Consider the following 11512-nt stretch of genomic DNA (forward strand, 5'->3'; position numbering starts at 1 on the left):
AAGGATAACAGGGATGTAGTAATCTGCCAGTTCAGGGCCACCCAGAATAGCTCTGGGGATCTCCGTCTTCTTGTTTAGTTATTCCACCCTGTTAGAATCCAAACAGTCCAGAGATAAAGGATCTTCCTTTGAATCAGTACTTATAGCTTCTTCTCCACACAACAATCAGAGACATGTTCTTACTCACACAATGGCCAATTGCTTTGAATTTCGCACTCTTCATTTGCATTCAATGAGCTATTTAATTACAAGCTTAGACATATTATAACTGCCTGCCTTTACATTATAATAAGAATAGATACATGAAAAGAATACAAGTAACATTCCATTCGTTTCATGAAGTTCTAACATCTGAATACACTCTTAGATTAACACACACTTTGATCTAGGTCTATTTAATTACCAGGCATGCGTAATGCAAATGTAATGTAATAGTAAACAACAAGATATAGTTAGGCAAAAACAATGCAATTAACATCTCCTTTGATCTCTATTAACACACAAGTGAATTGGCCTGAATATATAGTAATACATTTAACTCCTTTGATAGTCACACACAAGTGAATGGGCCTATGGCTCTGGCCTGGCTTTGTCAGCATCACACCTGCCACCAGGAGTTATGTGAGCCCTTCACACCAGGGTCCCGCATTCTCCCCCCCATGCCATGGGCTGTGTGCATGCCCCTATTCTCCCATCTATACATCCCCATTTCCTCTTCCATCCCTCCTCCATATTATTTTTTTCTGGGAGATGAGTCATTCAGGTGGCCAACATCTTAAACTCCACTAGGATGCCAGGAACTTCATTTGTCCCTCATATTCAGTTGACTGATTTCCCCTCAAATCAAAAGGGTTCTGGCCATTGGTGCCCAGGGCACCACCTGAAATTTTGGAATTGATCAGATGAGGAATTTAAAAGTTATCCCATTACAGACAGAGAGACAGACAGAGAAATGGCACCAAGCGGAGTGTAAGGGCATCGCATGCCTGGCCAAAAAGTGACATTTCTAGGCCTTTTTTTTTATCCCTTGGAGAGGGCAGCATCCACCACTTCCCTTCCTCGCCCATCCCCCCAGCGTAAATGGAGAAAATTTCTCTCATCAATAGCCAGCAAAGCTCAGTACGGATGCACAGGGGCAGCCTCTTCCCCATGGTGGAAACTGAGGTGGGCTAGACAGAAATGTGGAGGGCTGCGCTATATATCTTGTGGGCACACGTACATATTTATTTGTCTAACAATGCGCACTTTAATGTCTCTTTTATCCATGTTATCCTCAAAAGGAGAATAAAAATATACACAGATCAGTTTTAAACTTTATCTATGGCAGCTACCTGGGACAACATTTATTCACAAAAAATCAATAGGAAAAGATAATTGTACTTAGGATGCTCCTCTCTCAAAACCTCGTCTCACACTCCTGTAAACCATTTCTCATTTAAATTTCTTTGAAAATTCTTGATAATTATACACAAAATAAATCAACGTCAGTCAAACATGGCATTTTAGAATTTCATTTTATGAAGCTCCTGGTTGGCCTGAACTGGGACTTATACAGTATCTGGCTAACAAGCAAATGAGATCAGGCAAAAATCGTAGGACAGTAAATAGTCAAATCATCGGCATTTATATGTCAGTGAAAGTCAGGGCAGTGAAGCTCAGCCTTGGCTGTCACAGCTCACTTAAAGCAATTTTAAAATCATGTTTGGCTACAACAGGAATTACTGAAATGTTCATTCACATCTTTATAGACACTTTCATCCAGAAGGATCCACTTGGATGTTACAGACAGGAGGGAGCAGGGGGGAGGAAACCCAGGCAAGCATTACCCAAAAAGGCAGTATGTGACATTCCAGCTGGGACCACAGATTTCTTAGCACCACTAACTACCTTCCCTGGCTTCTCCCCACAGCACCCCCATGCAGAAGGGTAGCAGGCAATCACAGGGCAAATAGCCAATGCACCATGGCTTCTTAGCCTTACTACCCTGGATGAGATATGTGTGCGGGGCAGTGAGCAGAGCAGAGAGAAAGACCATTCCCAGGGATGGGGTGGGTTTCCCATGGAGCCTCAGTGTCTGTTGGGTTTGTGGGGATTCCCTTTGAAACCTCAGGGTCTTTTGGGGTTGCCGGCTGCATCCCTCCCTTCCCCATTACATTATGCTGCAAACCTCCCTCATTGGTGTTTCTGAAGTACTTTTTCCCGCCCATGTGTTACCCCAGAGAAGACGAGCATCAGGGCCAGGCTGTTTGGTGTCAGATTAGCCATAAAAGCACAGGATATTGATCCTCTAAGTAGCAGAAGTGGATGGCTGGCATTCGGGGGCTCTTGGAGGGAACACTCATGTGGGAAAGGTTTGCAGGTCACTGGATGGTACCACTGTATCAGCAAAATGCAGTGGTGAGGACAAATTGGGATTTTGGCGATTTGCTCCTGAAGACAGAGGTGCAGAATTTCCACATCTGGGTCTTTCCCGCCTTCTTTAATTTTGCCATACATCGATATGTGATGTGAAATGTGATGTGATGTGAAACGTGAAATAGCATTGTTTCTTTATCTGTTTGGAAGCTGCAACCTGTGTCTGATATTAAAAGAGAATCAACATTACATTTAATGGAAATTAACTTCTGTAACTTTCCATTCACAAAAGAGTTTCTCGGCCTGTTTTTGATTTCAATGTAAAGGCTTCCTTTAGGCTCTCCAGTGCCTGTTCTTTGGTTATTTCACCCCAGTCCTCAGGGAGATGGGCAGGGAGAGCATCAAACTCCTCAGCAAACTGGTGATTGAATTCCTTGAAAACAAACTTCCAGTAATCGGAAGCTGTGATGCTGGGATCTGGCTGGATAAGCCAGTCTGGAAAAAATTTGCCATAATCTTTATAAGGATGAAACTCCCCTTTTGTCTCCAAACATCTGAATGTTTTATTTGAATCCACAGAAGAGGAGCATATATCAGAGACAAGTATTCTTGTTTTATTCCACCGATATGTCCCTAGTCCTTCAGGTCGGTGCACTGAAGCAAAATGCTCGTTATGCGCAGGAGCTCCTGCTTCACAGGGGACTTTACAGAACAGACACTGCTTCCCACAGCCAAACACTCGCTTGAAGATTTCATCTTGGGGCTTCACTGCAAGTTTTGAGAGTTTTGACTGAATTTCCAGATTTTCAAAAGTGGATAAAATTTGTTTTTCGAGATCAGGAATAAACTGTTCTATAAAAGCTGAAAATTGGTCTGCACTTGCTGTGTTTTTAAACAGTATCACTTCTAAGCTATCCCTGGGAATGACTAGATCCTGCTGCAGCTTTTCACACAAATTGTCTAAAAAGGCAGAGACTGTCTTAGTCCTCTCACCTTTGGAGTATTTCAGAACATGGCTGAATTTATTAATTATTGGGGAGAAAATCCTTTTCTCCAAATCTCCCAAACTCGCCTTCTCTTTGTAGAGCATTAACAAGTGTCTCTGTATCCAGGTTTTGATAAAATCTACATAATTCCTTGTGTATTGCACATAATTGTTAAAGTCATTTTCTTCCAACAGCTGCTTCAGAACAAAGAATTGGAAAAATCTCCGGGTGCTGTACTCAACAGACCGTTCACTGCTGAGAATGTCATCCACGATTTCTGTCCCAAGTCTCTTGTTCACATAGTCCACCAGGGCAGGTCTCAGACACTGATCACAGAAATTCCAGGCCCTGTCCTGACACTCATCTTCTCTAAGTACAGAGCTTTGAACGTGGAGAGATACTGAGGTTTCAGTTTCCCCAGACGCTGCAGAGGATCATTTTCTTTAATGAATTCTTCATGCATCGTCTGAAATGCACGAGCTTCATCCCCCAAAATGTGAAGCTTCAGGTCAACTGCAAAGCAGGCGGTGGTGTGAAGGTTTTGAACATCAGCCTGCTGAAGCCACTCGTTAATCATCCGCAACAACTCTCTGCAATAAGTTTCATCATAATCTGCTTTGCCATTTACTTTTCCATCAGTGTAACTATTGCACTCTTCTATTAAAGATTTAGCTAAAGCCTCTGTTTTATGCCAGCATTCCTGTGTCAAGAATTCTTTCACACCTGATATTTATAGTTTGTAACCTCTGAACACTTTTAAGTCTAAGTATTCCTTTTTCATTTTGAAATTTTTTGTTTAATAAGCACACAAGCTTTTGGCATCTTGTAACATCTTCCAGACTGCACTGCCCCTGTCCGCTAGGTCTCTTCTCAGCTGGAACTCCACATCTTCAAATATGTTGCGTCTCTATAAAGGAATAAGTGATAATTCTGACAATGTTTCTGTCCACATGTTCTCCAATTCCTTCTCCAGTTCATCATTATTTAATTTGCAGTTGCTTTTCCTGCAAGGGTTCAGAAGCCCATCCACTTTCTCTTCAATTTTTCTCTTGTACTTTGACAGCATAGCATCTGTTTTGTGTTGGCCTTTTTTAATATGAATCGCTTCTTGCCACTTGCTGAATGAATAACTCTCCAGTTCATTCCTGAGACTATTGGCACTTCTTCTAAAATCTTCTTTGTACTTTTCTATCAGGTGCAGATTTGCTGTTCCACTTTCAAAATACTGTTGTAAATGATTCAAAATCTTCTCTGCTTCTTGCCTCAGTTTTTCCTGTGCCTCACTCTTTAGTCTGATTGAAACATTAGTGTCTAGTTTATCTGGTGGCTGATTTTGGATGAAAGTTTCCTTTTCAGATACCCAGAAATGTATCTCCTTCCGAAAACCCCATTCCCACTCTGCATACTTCACAGACAGCTGGTTATAGGCTTCAGCAACAAGGCTGTTTCTAAAGCTGAAAATGAAGTTCTCATGTTTTACAGCATTCCACAGGCTCCTCACCCATGCAAGAAATTGGGGAATGTCATTGGGAGTTCTCTCTTGTGAACAATCTTTCAGAAATTCAAACAAATATTTCTTTAATTCACAAACCTTTTGACTGTATCCCAAATTCACTGGAGCCATGGGGGGGACTCCGTGCCACAGAGCAGGAATGTACCAATTGTGTTTTTCCAGATCATAATCCATAATATCAGAAAAGTTCATCTCTTTGCATTTCTTTTCCATGTTGGCTGCAGCTTTGGTCATTTCATTCAACTGTTCCAGGAGGTGTTTCCTGTCCCTCATGTTTTGTTCATGTGCAGACACATCACTGACGTTCTGATGCACAAACTGGCAGTTGGTTTTTTTCCCGATTTTCTCCATTCTGAGAAATGCATGGACCACAATTTGCAGAACATCTTTCATTTCAGTGGCATTCTCCATGGCCATGTTAAAAATTGTTATGTCACTCAGTCCAATCACTAGGTTGGCCAGCTCATTGTCATGTTGATAACTATCCTCCAGCTTGGCCAGTTCGGGGGCTTTCAAGCCTTCTGTGTCTATCACCAGGATGAAATCACAGCCCAGTTCCTGCTGAAAGTTCTCTGCCACTTTAATGAGTAATGTGAAGGCTCCTCGTGTACATCGGCCACTGCTCACTGCAAACTGCAGGCCGAACATGGTGTTGAGGAGGGTGGATTTCCCAGTGCTCTGTACTCCCAGCACCGTCAGAATCAGGATTTTGGACCTTCCCCCCAGCTTGGCATGAAGCTGACTCAGAACATCTGTTACCCACTGCAGTGAGATGTTGGAAACGTCTCCATCAATGATCTCCATGGGAAACCCTTCCAGCATGAGATCAGCTGCTATGCCTGGGAGATGGGTGAATTGCCTTTGGCTTTCTGCCATTTTACCTTCTTTAACCATTGAGCATTCCGCTTCATAAAACTGCCCCAACTCACACATGAAATGCTGCACTCCTAAGGAACTGGCAGAGATTAATTTGTCTAACTCTGCAAACATTTTGGGGTCATCTTTTGAGTTTTTTGCATTTCTCTTTATATTGATCCCATAGTTTAGAAAGATTCTCCCTAGTAATGTGATCCAGGCCAAACTTCATCCATTTCAGGAAGTAATGTTTCTCCATGGGAGGTAGTAGTCTTATTCCAGTAATAAATGTAATCAAACCATCAGTAAGGTCATGTTTATTCTGCTGAGCATGTAAATCCATTAATTTCTTTTTCAGCTGAGATTTATATTTCTCAAGTGGGGTGTCTCCTTGCTTTCTCATTCTGCACAGCTCTTTATCCACTTCAGCCAAGTTTCTCCATGTCTCCCCTTGGAGTCTCAGCTTTTCCCTCTTGTACTTTGCCACATCTTTGATTTGTGCAGTGATTTCCTTTGCATATGTGTTTGGGGTCTGACATTCCTTGTTATCCTCATCTACCTGGATGCCTAATTGACGTGCTGTCTCAGCCATGGCTTCTATACTCACTCTCTTGGGAGAAGATTTCATTATGGCTGCTATTGCAGACTGCAGAACTTTTACAAATTGTGCCTTATTTGTGGTACCTCCTTTCCACAGCACATGTGACTTGTTCAGTTTCAGCATCGAGGCTAACTTTTTCAGGAATTCCAGCGTTTCCTTGGCTTTCCCAGCCTGATTATTGAAGTGAAGCAGTATTTAGTGGCTGATCCCTGCAGAGATGATAACAGCGCATATTCTATCTCACTGATGCTCTCAGTAACTATGAACACTGCTGAGGAGATCTCTGTTAAAAAGCTAAACTGCACCCAATGCGACTCAATATCTCCAAGCAGATTTGTAACCGCGACAGGTTCTGGGAAAAGATCTGAATTCCCCATCCCACCAGGGAAATACCAGGAAATCTCAACCAGCCCATCTGCGATTGCCCGTGGGACGTTCCCAGACTCCATGTCCCAGTGGACAAAGAAATTGTGGTGCTGCTGGGAGGGGCTGTGAACCTCATTGAGGAGGTGGGACTTGGAGAAGCTGCAGCTCCCCATCCGCACAAAGGAAATGGTTGGCATTGACGTGAGCACCAGGCTCTCCTCTCTGAACCCTCTGCTCTCTGCCAGGGAGTGCGGCCTCCACTTCCTCACCATGTCCCTCATGGCCCACAGCAGTAGGGTGCACTTGGGGGTGTCGAGGGCAGGTAGCAGCAGAGGGAGGGCAAACTGGCACATGGACATTTTGGACAGGATCTCCTGCTGTAGGAAACTGTCTGAGGAAAGCAGAATGGCACAGAGAACATCAAGGGGGTGCAGGGAATCACTGGTGTCTGTGTCACTGAGAAAAGAAAAATCTTCAGGAATATCCAGCTCCTCTTTGTCCATAGTTAGTGTTTGATCAGTGGGTGCCCTGTGCTCAAGGCTTGTGCTTCTTGCCATCCCATTCAGAGCCATGAGCTTCCTGAGGAAATGCCAAGGTAAATCTCCTGTTGTCTGAGGAGGGCAGTTCTTTAGACTTTCTGGTGTGATTTCCAGGACATCTCTCAGCTTTAGTTTCCTGCTTCTGTATTTCTCCATTTCTAACTTTGACTCGATGTACTGAAGGGCTTTTGGTCTCTCTGCAGAAAGGTAATACAACATAAACACTTTGTTAAACTGAAAATGTTTTCAGGTAGAACTCTTACTTTGGTATTAGGGCCATAATGTGAAGGAATTGCAATTATTAAACAAAAATCATGGAGGTCTGCATGCTCCTTATAAGTGACAACCACTTAGAGGGGTCGTGTAGCTGGAGTACTGAAGCACCATTTATCTGGTGCAACCTTCACAGATTTGACCCAACTGTCACACTCTCAGTCATCCTAACTGAAATGCCACACTTATGGAGAGCTACGGAAATTCTTTCAGACAGGTCATGTATTCAACTAGAAATGTGGTTTTGGTTGGCCTAAAATTATTGCAATTTTGATATGAGAGGTTTCAGCCATTCATAAAATGGCCAGAGAAGAAGGAGGAGGTGGTGCTGCTGTTCCCTCCCCCAGTCCTCCCATAACATATAGCCCAGTGGATGTGGGAAAGCCAAGTTTGAAATCCTGCTCTGAAACAGGCCCCAAATTAACTTTTCTGAGTCACCAAAAATTTCAAAATATTTTAGATTTGGTTTGACGCAAACTAAATATTGTTTTTTAATGGTTTTTTTTTTTGGAACCACCACCAAACCAAACAAACAATTATTCATCCAGCTCTGCTCAGTTGCAATGCAGGCAATCCTTCAGGCAATGCATAAATTCTTCCTTCTTTCCACCTCCCTTGTTTACTACTTCACCTGTTGGTGTTCTTGTCACTACTTTTCTTCTCAGTACATCACACTAGGGCAGAAAGTGAGGATGAATATGCAGTCAGCTTAATGGCCCACACTAGCAGCATATTCTACCCAGGAGACAGATCCGCAAATGTTACAAAGGCTGAATGATGACTAGAAATTGTAGCAACCAGCATGGAACTTAGAGGGAGGGTCACAAGTTGCAGGAGGGAAGAGTGTGGAGAAAGCACCAGCAGGTCAGTCTGTGTGCACATGGCTCGAATGCTAAGCTCCAAGTGCTGCAGCTCTGTAAATAGTTGCTTGAACAAAGGGCTGGCTTAGTTTAATAAGACTGGATCCTCACAGAGGAAAAGATTGATGGATGAAATTGAAGCAAATTGAGAACAAACAGACAAAGGCGTATAATTTAAATAACACCAATATCTTGAACACTAGAGGTGTAGAAGCATTCGATGACAAAGTCTGTGAGTACGCTGTTCGAACATTATGCCAAGATGACCAGGCTCATATATGGTGATGAGGATAGAGCCATTGCAAAAACATGCAAGATGGAGTATTTAGGAAGAAAGGCGAAGATCATTTAAATATGTGCCTATAGAATTCAGTACCATGGCTTCCGAGAGATCTTTCTCATACCTGAGCGAGAAGATGCAATAGAGAAGCTTGAACCAAGCAATTCCCCTGGGCTGGACCCCATCTGTGACCATGAGCTAAAGCACTTTGGGAAGAAGGCTAGAGCCAGGTTGTTGGACATCAGAAATTACTCAAGCATAAAAAAGGAAGGTACCTAAATTGATGGAAATCACCAGTTACTGTTTCTCTGAAATCCGGCAAGGATCCCTCTTTTCCAGGCAGCTATTGGCTTATATCTTTAACCAGTCTCCTTTGCAATATAATGGAAAGAACAGTACAGTCAAGGCTTCTATGGTGGCTTCTAAAAGAAGGAAAGGTAGAACCTACCCAAATGGTTTATGGGCCTTTGCACTCAATGACAGACTTGCTGGTGGCCTTCTGGCAGCCTCTTAGCAATGGCTTCCAGAAAAAGCCACCGCAGTCATCAACAGGAGTCTGTTTTTAAACTCAGTGCAACATTTAATGGAGTCTGGCGTAATAGGCAGTGAGATGGGAGTTTGGTAAAATGCACCTCTGGATAAGAGGTTTCCTACCATACAGGAAAAAAACCCACTAAGATTAAGTTATACTCCTTCAAAGACCATGAGGCCAGGATTTCTTCAGGGCTCAGTATTAAGTCCTGGTGTTTTTTTGCTGCTCTCCTCTGGTCTGTCAGACTACCTGAAATGATTTGAATACACCTATGCAGACGATGTTGCACTTCATACCATTGGTCTTGAAAAAGATATATGGAGAATGGATTGAATGAGGACTTAGAAATCATAACTAGATGGGCAACGCAACATAAATTCAAGCTCAATCCAGCAAAAACAAAGTCCACCTACTTTACCATAATTATAGGAGGTTCAACTACAGACCAATCTTCACACTGGCTGGAGAAGGTATTGCTGTTGAGAAAAATCTGCTATACCTTAGAGTGACATTGACACTGTACTCATGTTTGGACCACAGGTCAAAAAGTTGGCAGCCAAAGCAAAGAAGAGATTGGCTCTTCTATAATGTATTGCAGGTACCAACTGGGGTTCACATGTTTGAACACTGAAAACAACATGCTGCTCAATATCTCATCCAATACTTGAATAACTCTTACCTGTCTGGTCACATAGTGCTCTCAGTAACCTTGCCAAGATCAATGTTGTGCAGTCAACTGCAATTCACTGTAAGATCCACTCCAACAGCAATTTGTAAAAAGAGTTTTTGATGTTCAACCACTTGAGAATCATAGAGAAGAATAGCTATTTTGGTATGGAAATTATCTCATTCCCTATCTGAATGTCATCACTGTTCAGGTCTGTTCAGAAACTGGAAAACCAACTTAAGGCTGAAAAGATCCTCTTGTTTCCAGAAGTGCACAAAGGCTACTGGAGAAACAGAAACACTTGATGATGCTATGAGGGTAGAGTGTGTGAAGCAACATGTACACCCACTAATCCCTCCACATGAATCTATTTACTTTAATAAATATCTCTCCCTTTGGGAACCTTGCTCAAAGGAACATACGGAGTTGGCCACCCTAAAGAAAATTGTAGAAAAGCCCATTGAACAGTATCAGTCACAAGGCAAACAGATTCATGGGTACACTGATGGTTCATCAAATAAATCCTTTAAGAATGGTGGCTGTGGATGAAGAATGTCTTCATCCAGGACCCTAGTGGAGAACATACTCATGGCACCACAAGAAATAAACAGAGCAGAAATAGAGGCCAGTGTTGTGATCTTTGTTGACAGGTGTCGATCCTCAGTTCCTTTAGAAGAAACCTGAATGCTCTCATCAATGCAATGCATAAAGAGGTTTGGAGGATCAGAGAGAGAGGCAATAAATTAACTTTGGAATGGATTCTATCACATGTTGACATGTACGGGAGTGAGATAGCTGATAACTGTCCAAAACTGGAAGATCGGAAATTCATGAAAAAACTCGTACAGATACAGACAGACATCATCTTCCTTTCCAAATGCAGACAGATGGACATCATACCAAAAGGACTGAAGGTAAAAAATCCATTACAATCTATATACCACACAGACTATGCTGACAGCTTGTGCCACACGCTCTCAAAGAAACTGTGGAAGCACCTGATCAACATCCTGTACAGCAAAGAGGGAAAGATTAAGAATGAGCTCTCAAAACTGGATACTCTCATAAAAAAACAACCCTCCACACAAACTTCCTCGCGGCTGGAATTTACAAAAACTCGACAAGCCATTTACAACACACACTTTGCTTGTCTACAAAAGAAAAAAGACACTAAACTATCTAAACTACTACATGCCACAAGGGGCCAAAGCAATGGTTCCCTTAACCCACCCGGCAATATTGTTAATCTATCCAATTATACTCTTAGCCCAGCAGAAGAATCTGTCCTATCTCGGGGCCTCTCCTTCTGCCCCTCCACCCCCACAAATATGATACAGTTCTGCGGTGACCTAGAATCCTATTTTCAACGTCTCCGACTCAAGGAATATTTCCAACACACCTCTGAACAACATACTAATCCACAGAGACCTTCCTACCAACACTACAAAAAGAAGGATTCTAGGTGGACTCCTCCTGAAGGTCGAAACAACAGACTGGACTTCTACATAGAGTGCTTCCGCCGACGTGCACGGGCTGAAATTGTTGAAAAGCAGCATCACTTGCCCCATAACCTCAGCCGTGCAGAACACAATGCCATCCACAGCCTCAGAAATAACTCTGACATCATAATCAAAAAGGCTGACAAAGGAGGTGCTGTTGTCAACAGGAATAGGTCAGAATATGAA

The 11512-nt window shown here is 42.7% G+C and overlaps 1 pseudogene; it reads right to left on the reverse strand.

Moving 5' to 3' along the window:
- Window positions 1-3660: 3660 nt before the first annotated feature.
- Window positions 3661-7179, reverse strand: LOC140913318 (up-regulator of cell proliferation-like; annotated as a pseudogene).
- Window positions 7180-11512: the final 4333 nt, after the last annotated feature.

This window comes from Lepidochelys kempii, chromosome 6, assembly GCF_965140265.1.
Source record: "Lepidochelys kempii isolate rLepKem1 chromosome 6, rLepKem1.hap2, whole genome shotgun sequence".
Classification (NCBI taxonomy): domain Eukaryota; kingdom Metazoa; phylum Chordata; order Testudines; family Cheloniidae; genus Lepidochelys; species Lepidochelys kempii.